General features: G+C 40.6%; 1 long non-coding RNA gene across 3 annotated transcripts in view; it reads left to right on the forward strand.

Moving 5' to 3' along the window:
* Window positions 1–12,146: 12,146 nt before the first annotated feature.
* Window positions 12,147–12,543, forward strand: part of LOC135297351 (uncharacterized) — a 30,954-nt gene continuing 30,557 nt past the window's right edge. For all 3 annotated transcript variants that reach the window (XR_010359367.1, XR_010359365.1, XR_010359366.1), the window contains exon 1: window positions 12,147–12,200. This is a non-coding gene — a long non-coding RNA (uncharacterized LOC135297351). The remainder of the gene's footprint in view (window positions 12,201–12,543) is intronic.

The raw sequence follows: 12,543 nt of genomic DNA on the forward strand, positions 1-12,543 counted from the left end.
AAGTGAAAAAGTCATTCTGTTCTTTCAGTGTCTCTTCCTTAAAGTGCTTCACATGTTTTCTCAGCACAGGTCTTTTCCCCATTTGTGCCTCTTTTAGTAGATGCATGGAATGTAAGCAGCTTTGTCTTTCACCTAATACAGGGAAAGCCTGGTGACAGCAAACAGGGTGTTCCTCTTGAGGGGGATGACTGGTGTTGTGCCAGCACATCAGTTTTCCTGTCACAATTAATGCAGTAGAGAGGAGATGCCTGCACAGACATAAATACACAACTGAAATATGTACAGACAATATACATGGTGTGAAAGATGGCAAGGCAGGAGCTGACTCATCATTAAAGAGTCTGACTTTTCAGAGCAGATGATGCCAGAAGACTTCAGCCACTTTATCCATGAGACTGAGCACCTGATGTAAATCTCTACCAGGTATGTACTTGCTACCTCTTCCTGTGTATTGGTGGTGCTTTTATCTTCCTCGGGTACAAGGTGAGCCCATACTGTTTCTTTGGAGATCATCACAGTTTTAAAACTTTCCAGACACAAAAACGATGTCAGTTTTGTGTGGTACTGATATTCTGTGTTCATGCCAGCAGTATTTGGTTCAGAATAGCTTTAGGAGACTATTGTCATGAAGACAATGTCTCTATAAAAGCTCTGGCTGTCAAAAAAAAAATCTGGCTAGTATTGAAAGAGGAAGAATAATTTCCTAAACAGACTTCAGACTTTTCAGCTCTCCATCTTATGGGGAGCATCTGTCTTCTTGGATCACTCTCATGACAGCTACAGAATCCTTGAGAGTTTAGCAAAACTGTCAGTCCTTTCCTGATACAGTTGTCATGTCTGCAAATACCTCTGTAACCCCTCTGTTATTTTCAAAGCTCTATGTACAGCACATGCTACCTATTATTAATTAGTGTAGCATGGACTCAATTAAGAAGTAAGTTGCAGGAATGGCTTACAGTTCGCAGTAGAACTTTGGGTACTTTCCTATCTTTTTTGTCTTTCTGACTTCAGAAGTGTTGGGGTTTCCCCCTTTTTGTGTCTGTCTGCCATTAATGTGGTGTGACAGGGAAGTAAAACAAATGAGTCTAGATCTTTTGACCCAGACAGGGAAAGCAACTGTCTCAGAGTTTGGAACATGAGTATAAGCCAGGAAGTATGATGTATGAAGAAGAATTAATTTCTGTGGTCTGAAAGGGTTTGTTATTATGTCTTTGACCTAATATGGTTCATTTTCAGCCCCTGGTGGTTAGAACCTAGGGAAGGTCTTCTGATTCACCCAAAGGGCTGTGTCAGGCTGGGTGTGGTACTAGAAGTTTTTTTGGTGTTGGAACATTACTCATGAGCTGAAGTGAGTGTTCCTAGGGCTGGTGGGGCCACACTGACTCAGGCAGGTCATCCCGAGTACAGGCCAGTAAATGTGTTCCATGTCACATTGTCCCTGGTGTCCTTCCACCATGCTGACTGGTGCATTCAGAAAGGCAAGCAGCTCTCATCTCATCTTTCATGCAGAACTCTGTACTAGAGCTATGGAAAGAAATAAAGCTTTGAATAATTTTTCAGTTCTAAAAATGGTGCATGTTTTGTATCAAATACAGAGGACACATTTGCAAGATCAGCTTTTGAATGTGTACATACATTGGTTAAAACTATACCTCTTCAAAATAAATAAGACAGAAAAAACTCCCAGGTATTAATTTTACCCTACTTTAGAGAAGCTGTAAAGTCTCTTTGAAATTGTTTTGACTTAGCTCTTCTGTTCAGTATTTCTGTCTCAATATCAGTGACTGACAGTACAGATGGACATAATGTATTTCAGGAGATAAAAGGAAGCTAAACGAACTCATTCTATTTCCAGAGGAATACAAATTAAAATATACAGTACCTAATTTTTTCTTCATCTGCATTCATGCAGAGCTCTGTACCAGAAGTGCATACAAAATAGGGAAGAGGTAACAGCTGGTAGGGTACAACTTGGGTTCTCTGAACTTAAAAATAAATTGGAATTTGGTAGGAAATACATTACTATAAAGAAGAAAAGATTGCCATCAACTGTATGGAGTTGTTTTCAGTGTGATTACTCAAACCAGTACTTTGTGTTTCAAAAATTACTTTAAAAATTATTTTAATTTTTTGTTTATATTATGTCTATATTTTTGTAAGCTTATATGTATACATGTATAAACAAGCACATACGTATAAAATCTTGTGTCTGTTGCAGAAACAGTTATTAATTCTGAAGGTGTAAGAGGTACTTTTACAAAAAGGTACATCTCATGAAAGCTGTATGCATTACAGAGACTGGAAATCAGACCAGATGAAGGAAAGTCATTCCTATACATTTTACATTATGTGTTTCAGGCATAAGACTTGCAAATAAGGTGAATTTCACTGGCAATAAAATGTTTGCATTTATACAAAATCCAGTGTAATACTGCAGTTGGGCAAGTTTTTGTAGCATTCAGGAGTACTTAAAAATAGATAGGTTTCAGTCAACCAGTAGCTTATTCAGGCATGTGCTCAAATATAGTAGCTGCATTCATTAGACAAACATTTCCACTAATCCTTCAGCTACACTAATAAAAGAGTTATCCTTTATGGGCTGAGTATAGTAGCACAGGGTTCTCTTTTTAGCTATTAACGTCCTTCAAAGACCAAGGTCTAATCATAATTAGTGACAGTATCTGGTTTTCTGCAAATGAGTTGAAAATTTGTAACTTAACAGCATGTTGTTAGAATTCCTTACTGAAAATGGAGACAACTTGGCTTTTGGTAGCAGCTTATATGCTTATATGCTGTAGCTGAAGTGAATTTGTTTCTGCCCTTCAAACAAAGAAAGCTGTCAGATAGCAGCAGCTATCTTGTTGGACATTTTGGTTTGGTTTGTTTTTCTATTTTTATAGCATTTGTCCTTCCACTTGCACTTTTTCCTTTGCACTTTTGATTCCTTTGTTAAGGCAAGAAAAGTAAGTTTGTGGATTCAGGCTCTCTTCACTGAGCAAGACAAGGATGCCAAGTCAAGTAATTGCTGCTCTTCTCTGCTGAGTTAGATGAAAGACCTATTACAAATTTAATCCGCTAATACTGATATAAATCTAAAATTATTCTCTGCAACCACAGAGTGGTTTAGGATTAAAAATCTGTGTTAAATAACTGCCTTCTTTATAGAACTGTTTTCCAAGTTAACCTAAGTATGAATGTCCATTTTTCTGTTTCCAGTTTACTCTGACCTGAATGTTTTCTCAGAACACACCAAGAACCTTTTCATCACCGGTGATGTCATATGTCCCTTCTCAATTTTTTTCCTATTTATTTTACACCTCAGTAACCTGTGAGTCAACTACAAGAGTTCTTGGCCAAAAATCAGTGTAACAAACCAGGCAAAAAAGTACCAGCCAAGAGCCATGCAATGGAAAACTGGGTTTAACAGCATGAATCTTCAAAACTGCAAGTTAGGCTATTAATGACATCACTGCTGAAATGAAGCAGCTACATTTTTTAAGTTGCTTTTAGAAGTTAACCCCTACAATTAATCTCTTTTCCACTGTCATCTCTAGATGAGCATCCTATTCTTTCTGTCTTAAATGCAATCATTACATCCACTTCCAAAGATATTTCCTGCTTAGGATCTCTTTTCAATTTCCGCTTACTGGAATGGTGATCCTACAAGCACGGAAACTACCTTTGTGTTTCTTTCTCCACCTTCTCTGCCACAGGCTTGACTTGCCCATCTTTGTGATCTCTCAGCCCCCAGTTTTGTGACCTTTGGTCCCTGGAAAAGCACTCTTAATTTTTATAGTTCTTTGTGTGCTTCTGCTTCACAGCAATTTCATTTTTTCCCTTTCCAGCAATACAATCTCACCATCCCCTCCCTGTAATTTCTCTTCCCTGCTTCTTTAAGATTTGTCTATAAGGTCTGAATAGGAAAGATGCTAGCAAGGACCTTAAGATTGCAATTATTGTAGAGAATAGCTGGAAGCAGCATGAAAAATTTAGTTTGTGTTGAGATGAGAGTTACTTGAAGGAGTGGGGAAAGGGCATTTTCCCCCTCTGCCTTGGCTCAGCCCCTTGGGGATGAGACAGAGGGCAAGGACCTTTATGTTTTAGGGGAGTTAAGAGCGCCATGAATGTTTGCCAGAAAACTCAGACTGTGGAGGAACAGCAGCCCAGAGATGGTGATGATGGTCCCTGTGGAACTGCTGAAACAAGGAAAAAAACGATTAGCACTCTTCATCGGACAGGAAAGCACAAGTCTTTCCTTAGTAAAAGTTGAAGCAGTGAATAAGCAGACCATACATTGCCAGAGGGAGATGGCAGACCAACTAGAAGAAACAGATGCAGCTGGAGAGAAAAGTAAGTCACAGTTTGGCAATAGCCTGAAGTTAAAAGAACCAATTCAGGCACAAACACCAGCGTACTGCAGGACTTATAACAGCCCATGTGGCCTGAGGGATTGTCTGTCAGGGAATGCTCCAGAGGTACCTGCAACTTTTTTACTTGTTTTGTTTGTAGCAGTCCATCTTCCATGGCTCAGGTTTTGCTATTGTCAATGCTATCACGTCCTGTTAGAGAGATTTTGAATTTGACTGTAAATTCTATGCAGTCTTAAAGCCAGGTACAGTGAACACAGCGTCAGTCAGTCTGCATTTTCTGTTAGCAAGTGAAAAACAGGCAAGTAATTCATAAGCTTGGCAAGCTACCAAATCAGATAATTTTTGTAGTATTAATTTATTGTCATGCTAAGCAGAGAAGGGTTTTTTGTAGCTGAAGTATGCCTTGCATTTGGTCTGTACTTCACAAGGGCTTTTACTGCCCTCTTTTACCTCTAAGAAATGTGATAGGTGGATAAAGCCAGTTGTAAAGAATCGATGTAGAATAACTTACACAGTTCCAAACAGAACTGTAAATTGAGTCCTGTCTAATTTATAAATTAATGGAAGAAGGAGAAAAAAGTAGCTGGCCATAGAAATAGCTTGAGAAGTGAAGTCCATAAAATGAAAATGAAGCTGTGATAGTACCAAGGTCACGCAGTGCTAGGACACCATTTAGAGGTGGCACAGGCAGTAAGATTGGTCACTGCTGCCTGCACGTGCTGTTTCACTGCAGAAAGAGTTGTCAAATACAGATTCTGATACGTTCCAAATCAGAACTGTAGCAAACTTCTGGCAAGCTATTAATCAGGAAGATTGGTACTGAGGATTTTTCTGTGTTTCCTGGGCATCTTGGATGAAAATTCAGTCTGAGGTTAAACCTTTGCTTCTCGTCTTTCCTTGGTATCTTGTGTCTATTATACTCCTAAATGTGTCATGCTCAAACCAAGAGTTTTCTGCTTTGATTGGGTTACATCAACTGCCTAACACTGCAGGTATTGCAGACCACTCTTAGAACACACAAGCACACATGTCTCTTGTTTGTAGTGATCCTCCCTCCACCTCGAGGCAAAGCAAAGCAATCTGGAATGTTCTGCTTCACAAGGTAACATGTCTGAAACTGAGTTTTTTTTCCTAATTTATCATTCCTGCATGTGAATGCTCCCACCTGCCACTGCAGTGTTTGAGTGCCTGCTGCATAATATCACTGGCTATAACCAAGTCTGTTGTGGATATCGTGGGAGCTTTTGGTTTATGCTCTTTCAAGCATTCTGCCTGAGGCTAAATTTTAGAGTTTCTGGTTAAAGTTTTATTATTTCTATGAGTTTTAACTGAGTGAAAAATATACCATTTTGTGAATACCAGGGGGGATGATTTGTTTGTTGTTTTGGTTTCTAAAAGGAAAGTTTTGCAATTTTTTTTTCCCTAAAAGCAGTTGAATCCTGTGTTGTTTTGCTGTTAATGCCTTTAGCTGAGTGGTCAGTTTGATGCTACATGGGGAAGCTTGGGGAGCTGAGCCAAGGAACTTCAGAAGGTATTTAGATATTTTCTCATGCATTCGTACTAGAAGTTATTCTGCACATTGCAAATTTTTATTTTTCATACAAGTCTACTTCTTGTGAAAGTATTGGGACAGCAATGAGGGTAGCTTACTGTGACACCAGTGACAACAACTGGGACATGTTGTCACATCCTACGTGCTTGTGTTTTGGATGTAGTGCAGATATTATTACCTTCAAGGCATAAATACAGAGGAAAACCTGATATCCTCCCTTATGCTGCTTCTTGCTATAATGACATTTCTACAGCAAGGTTCTGCATCAGTGAAAATAAATGGGGTTTGTATTATGGGATGGCAAGGTAGTATCCGTGCAGACAAGCAATTGCATTTGAGTTGTTTCAAGCATTCATGCCTTGATTTATTGTTACTGAAATTTAATCTAGGGTGTTTTGGTTTTTTTCTTCAGACTTTCTCTCTGAGAGCTCTAGTGAAAATATTGCATCACCACTTCAGGAATGGAGCAGCAGTGTTATTTTGATCTGTCAAATGCAGAGGCCATGAACTTCCCCTGAGAAACTTGGAGAAACAGCCTTTCTACTCACTTGAGGATTTGTAGTGTAAAGAATGCTTCCTAAAACTGAGGCCTCATAGTTTAAAACAGTAGCTCTCATAACTTGTTCTGCATGTGAGCCTGATTTGTTTGCATACTCTGGTTGGATGCAGTGGAGAAAAGTTACCTCTGTGTGTGTGTGTAGATTTATCAGGCCAAAACCCAGCATAGTAAGAACAGTATCGTTGAAAAAGCAGTGATTCTTCAAACTTACTTAAACTTAGTCTTGTCAGCCTTAAATGTGCCTTTCTGCAAGCTTAAATGCGTTTAGGCTTTGTATTTCAAAACATGTTTAGATAAATAATTTTTTTTAAAAAGTAGATATTTAAGAGGAAAATATCTGAAATCATACTAGACATTTTAAACATATAAAATCCCCACAGCAGTCATGCATCTATTTGACAGAAGCTTAAAAATAACGTTGGCTGTAATGCTTGGCAAAATTGTGTGTGTGCGAGGGCACATTAGTGTGTGGGTTTGTGCCTTTTAAAGGCGAACAATGCTAACACGTCTTTACAAATTACTGTCCCTTTTGCTCTTGATACCATCAGTGATCTCAGAACAGCTCTGGAGATGGTGTTTAATTGTGGCAGAATGAGGGCATGGGTATAAAATTGTTTTATAAGTCTCACTCGTAAATATTGACTGCAGTGCAGCAATGGGGGGGTTTAGGAGATGGGAGTTGGAAGATCTCAGGGCTCAGCTCTGTGCCTGCGGTTGGAAAGGATGATGTAGCAATGCTCTCACTAAGAATCCCAGTTAAGAGAGTTTTGAATTATTCTTCAGACTTTTCTCATTTATGAACAAAATCTAGATAAGGATATGCACATACTCTCCTTATCCCTATTTACTTTTTTTTGCCTCTAAGCCACAGTAGCAGGAAAACCTCCACGAGCTGTTGTCAGAACCATGCAAGGAACAAGATGCCCACTTTTCCAGGCATCAGTCTTTTTCTTTGTCTTCCAGCACTTTGGTGCCCAAGATAAGGCATTGAAATATTTGTTGTTCACAGCAGGGGACATGCCCAGCCATTCTTGCTTTTCTTCTTTCTTACTTGTGGCTTTTGCCACCAAATTCTTCTTTCTAAAGACCCATAAGAGATAGATAATGGCCTTCCAGTTTCTTATTTATCTTTCCTTCTCTTCTCTGGGCTCTGAGAAGGGCTTTATAGGAAGGAATAACAGCTTTTATCTGCAGTGACGTGAAGGGGATCTTTGACACCCTGCTCCCTCCAGCATCGTGGGAACACCTTCTGAATAGTGCAAATTTTGCAGCTGCTGGGTCTGCATCTTCCTTGCCTTCAATCACCACCTTGCACACCTTCTCTGCTGCAACTCATTAACAGCTGTCTTGTTTTCAGTGTGCTCTTTGAGAGGCTGTGCACCTCCCCAGAGCCCTCCTTTCCCCTGCAGCATGGCTCTTCTGGAATCAGGGAAATTGGGAAATCTCTCCAGGTCCCACTGCTCCAGCGTAGCTCCTAAAGAGGAACCCACAAGTTTCACAGGCAGAGTTTGGACAGAAAGTCCCTGGCAGACTTGGCTACTCCCTGCTAACCCTTGAGTCAGCAAAGGCAATGCAGGTGGCTCAAGGAGGAGAATGGGAGTGCAGAGACTTCTGATCCTTTTTCTTAGCTTCTCTCAAATTAAAGGGAGATTGGAATTGGGTTTTCTCATTGAAGTGTTAAGTGAAGTGCCTCTGTGCCTTACGAAAGGGATACTCAAGTAATGTTGGGGGGGGGGGGGAGAGGAAAATATTTTCTTAAGCACTCATAAAATCTTAGGAATGGAAAAATAAATCCGTTGTTTAATCGCTGAGGTTCAGGCAGCAAGCTGAGATCTCAGTCACGGCTGAGATCCCCCAGGCATGGGCACTGCACACATCCCAAGCAGTCCCTGTTGCAAGAGCTGGGAATTACAGGAACGTCTGGTAGGATGTCAGCCTGCTCTGGGATGGCATGGCAGAGCTCACATCCATGCACAGAAACACTTCTCTCTCCCAAAAATGGGACTCAGCTGGGAATGGTCCTTGGCCTATCTTAATGTCCAAACTTGAACTGTGCCAACATAATGCTTGGAAGAGAGTTAGCTGGCCTCAGCCAAAACCATGCCAGAGGCCATCCTTCCAATGACTGGGGTGGGTCTGTGCTCAGCCACTGTTAGTTTGACCAGTCTAGACATAGCTGAAGAATACAGTTCCTACTCCAGGAAAACCACAGCCCAAGAATTGCCAAATAGGCAGAGGAATGAGAACGTCAGTTTCTGGTACATTCATTTTATGTACAAATTACTGTGAACTCCTGTGAGCAGCTGGAGGAGATATGAGGTAAGGCCTTGTAAAAAGCAAAGGGCTTTGCAGGTGACCTTAGACCCATTGGTTTTAGATGTAGTTATACATATGGAAGATGTCCCAGAAGTGACCTTGGGGAGCTGACAAAGAGAAGCTTGTTGCCCTGACAGAAAAATAAGCCACAGATGGAAGAAGTAGTAGATAACAGCAGTCTTGACAAGAAAACATAAAAGAGGACAAGACTGAATTAAGCCAGGCTTGAAGGTTTTAGTCTTCAAATGACTGATAAGGGAGAATAATTAAACAGGAAAGGGTAAAGAGATGGAAACCATAAAGTAATCAAACTTGCTAGTGAGTAGTAACCACTAAAATTAACTGCTTTCTTCTGCCCCTGAAGAAGGATTTTAATCTTCTGCATTCATTTAGTCAGCTCCTATCTCCACCTTAATTTTTTTTATATACTACATTTCTCTGAGAATATAGCAGATGGTGAATATAGCAGATGTAACTTCTATATACAGTCAAAGAACATGCATAATATATGCAGCTGCACAGAACATGTATTAATGGCTCAAATATCTTTAGAGAAATATAACCGTAAAAGGGTTTAATTTGTAGGAAGAAATAGAAGTCCAAAATTCATGCATGCCTGCAGTCCCCCATGTGCTATATTCCAGCTACAGCTGACAGCACTGGTGGGACAGCCAGGCCATAGCTGTCTGCTTTGTAAAGAACCTGTAAATTTGACAGCAGAGGGACTCATCCTCTGGCTGACTGGCGAAGGAATGTGTAGCTGTTTTCTTCTGCAACCCCATTTTATGTGTCCGTGGTCATGGAGCACAACCTTGTGATGGGCATGCTGCCACCATTTCTGTCCGTCTGTCCACATCTCTACACAGAAAGGAAGAGAGATTCAAATTCTGACACTCTGGAATATTTCCATGTCTTCCCATTGAAATTGGCATAGTACTGACTAGCTATATGAAAGGTGTTGGGAAATAAATCCCAGACCTTACTCTTAGCTGCATCTAGTGGGGCACTTTTAACACTGTTTGGAAGATTTCAATTTAATTGACCTTCAGGCATGACTTATTTTTGTGCTCTGAGTATTTTTAAGATGAGCCCAGAGGAACTAACTCCTAAATAACTCTGATGAGAGTGGAGGAGGACACATGGTGTTGCTGTTTCCAATAGCTTTGAAGAGTCTGGAAAGTCCCTGAGTGGTGTTTTCAGCTTGGGAGAGAATTTTCTAAATGTAGAAAGCATGAGCCGTAAAGTAGTCTTTGTTGCCAAAACTCTGAGTGAAAGAAAGAGATTGGTTTTTGGCATGTCAGGCCTTCCCTGTCCAACTTTGTGCAGCTGATGGCACCCTGCAAGGATCACTGTGACTCAGGTGTGGTGCACTCTGGCTTCCAGGGCCTCGGGGAGTTTGTGTGTGTTGTTTGTGGCCGTGCACTGGGGGTGAGCATCTGTATTGGATGATAGAAAACAGCCAACTCCCCACTTTAAGTATGGTGGTGGTACTTGCAAATAAACTGGAGTGGATGGAAGCACACTGTAGGCTGGGGACACTGCAGCAGGTTTTTTGGCAGCACCAGGGTCCTTCCATCTCAGCTGAGAAGTGTCAGCTCCAGGCTGGAAGAGTGACCGAGCAGGTCTGCCATGGCTGTGTGTGTCACAGGTCACCTGCCCTGGATCTCTGCTCATCCAGAGCAACCAGGCTGAGGAAGCTGCTCTTCACCTCTTCCCAGATGGTGTCTCTGGTGTTCCTGTGTAGTTGGCCATCCATGCCACACATAGAAAGATGCAGAAGCTCACAAGTCTTCCGGCAGTCTGCTCCCAGTGGGATTATTCTTGGAGCAATTGCGTTAAGGGATGACTACAAGAGTGGATAGTTCAGATGGTCTCCATATCTAGTATCAAGCTAGGAAGCAAAATGAATATATTCCAGAAGGCACCCTGTTGTTTTTTTTTCTTTCTGGGGAGTAAGAAATTATCTGAATCAGGGCTCTGTGCTGCATGGGCAGGGTACTTAAATGATATTTTTCCTCTCAGGACTGCAGGGGGTTTGCTTCCTTAGAAAAAAAGCAGCAGAAGTCTAAAGACACAGACTGCTGGGTAAATTGATAACTGGTAGTGGCTACAACCTAATTACTGTGTCTACATATCTGATTAACTTTTTTTCATCTTTTTTTTCTGAGATTTTTTTGAGTAATCACTGCTAATACTTGTAAACAAAAATTTTATAAGGTGTCAAATTCCTATACTGCTGTGTTTATCATGATTCCTGACCTTATTCCCCAGGGGAAGGGTGTAGTTCAGCTTGGCATGAGCAATCCTGTGCCAGATGTGGGGTAGTTCATAATAAGAAATGTTATTTACAGAGAAGGGAGGAGAGGGGGGGATCAGAGGATCAAGGTCCCAGATAGGCTGGAATGTGCAGGATCAGATATCTGCACTGGAGCACTTACTGCCTTCATTTGTGTTTCACAGGATGCCGGACTCTTGTGGATCATTTCTCTTTTCAATCAGCATATGCCTACATATAGCTTATTGCCATTCCAGTCATAGCCCTTGTTTATGTCACTAACAGACCTCGTCACATTTGACTGTGTTATTTTTACATAACAACTAAATCAGAAGAGGTCCGTGGAATATGCAGTGTACAAATTCTGAAATCAGCTTGAATGTATGCAACAATATGATTTAAAAAATGGTGAGAGAACTGAAAGTAGTGATGCTTAAGTGCCACAGAGTTTAGGTGGTGAGGGTTCTGGTGTTAGTTAACCATTTACAACCACAGAAGCATTTAGATCAAAAAGACCCTTAAGATGATCAAATCCAACCATTAACCCAGCACTGCCAAGTCCACCACTAAATCATGGCCCTAATAAATGCCCTATGTATCTATTGAATATTCCCAGGGCTGGTCACTCAACCACTGAGTTACAGACAAAGATTGATTAGGGAATATATCCATGCAATTCAACAAAGGTACTGAAAAAAAGGAAACAATGAAAAAAAATTGCAAAATGGCTTGATGAATAATCTGTAAACACTGAAGAGAGGCATGTATACATCATCTAAGAATCTGTAATTGTCTGGGATTCAAGAGACCCGTGGTAAAATCCCCTATCTAAACATCTCCATTCAATGGAAAATTGCATTTAATTGAAGCAATACCAGTCAGCTCAGCACAGGACATGGAAAATTGCTTATGGGGCAGAGCATTCTGTGAGACAGAGAAAGAAAAGCTAGAAAAAATTAGCAGATATTTCTTTAATTAGAGAATTCTCAGTGTTTTCCCAATATCAGTGTTCCTTGTAGTTCATCTGGTCCTCTATTACTTCCTGCATTCTGTTGTTCCTTAAAATCTGGGTGGAGAGAACTGAAAATGGGACAGGAAGTTGTGAGAAGACATAAAGCAGCTCTCATGGTAAGGAAATAAACTGGAAAAGGTGGAGGTAGCAAACTGAATCAAGTTTTAAGGTGCAAAGAGAAAGATCATGGGGACTTTGAAAGGCTTAGAGAAAGAGGATTTAAAAGAGTAAAGACTTGGTTTAAGTGAGGCTTAAGAAGGGTAAGGAAAATATTAATCTACAGCAGTATTAATCTGGCTGCAGCCATGAAGTGTTTTCCTGTCAACCCACTAACTGGGAACAATATAGACTAGGGACTAAACTGAGGAACTTGGTTTGTGTGACTGCAGACCTTCACAGACTGTACTTTCTTTGTGAAGAAAAATAAAAATATAAGAAAATGATGAAAAAATAAGAGGT

Source organism: Passer domesticus, chromosome 3 (assembly GCF_036417665.1).
Source record: "Passer domesticus isolate bPasDom1 chromosome 3, bPasDom1.hap1, whole genome shotgun sequence".
Classification (NCBI taxonomy): Eukaryota; Metazoa; Chordata; class Aves; order Passeriformes; family Passeridae; genus Passer; species Passer domesticus.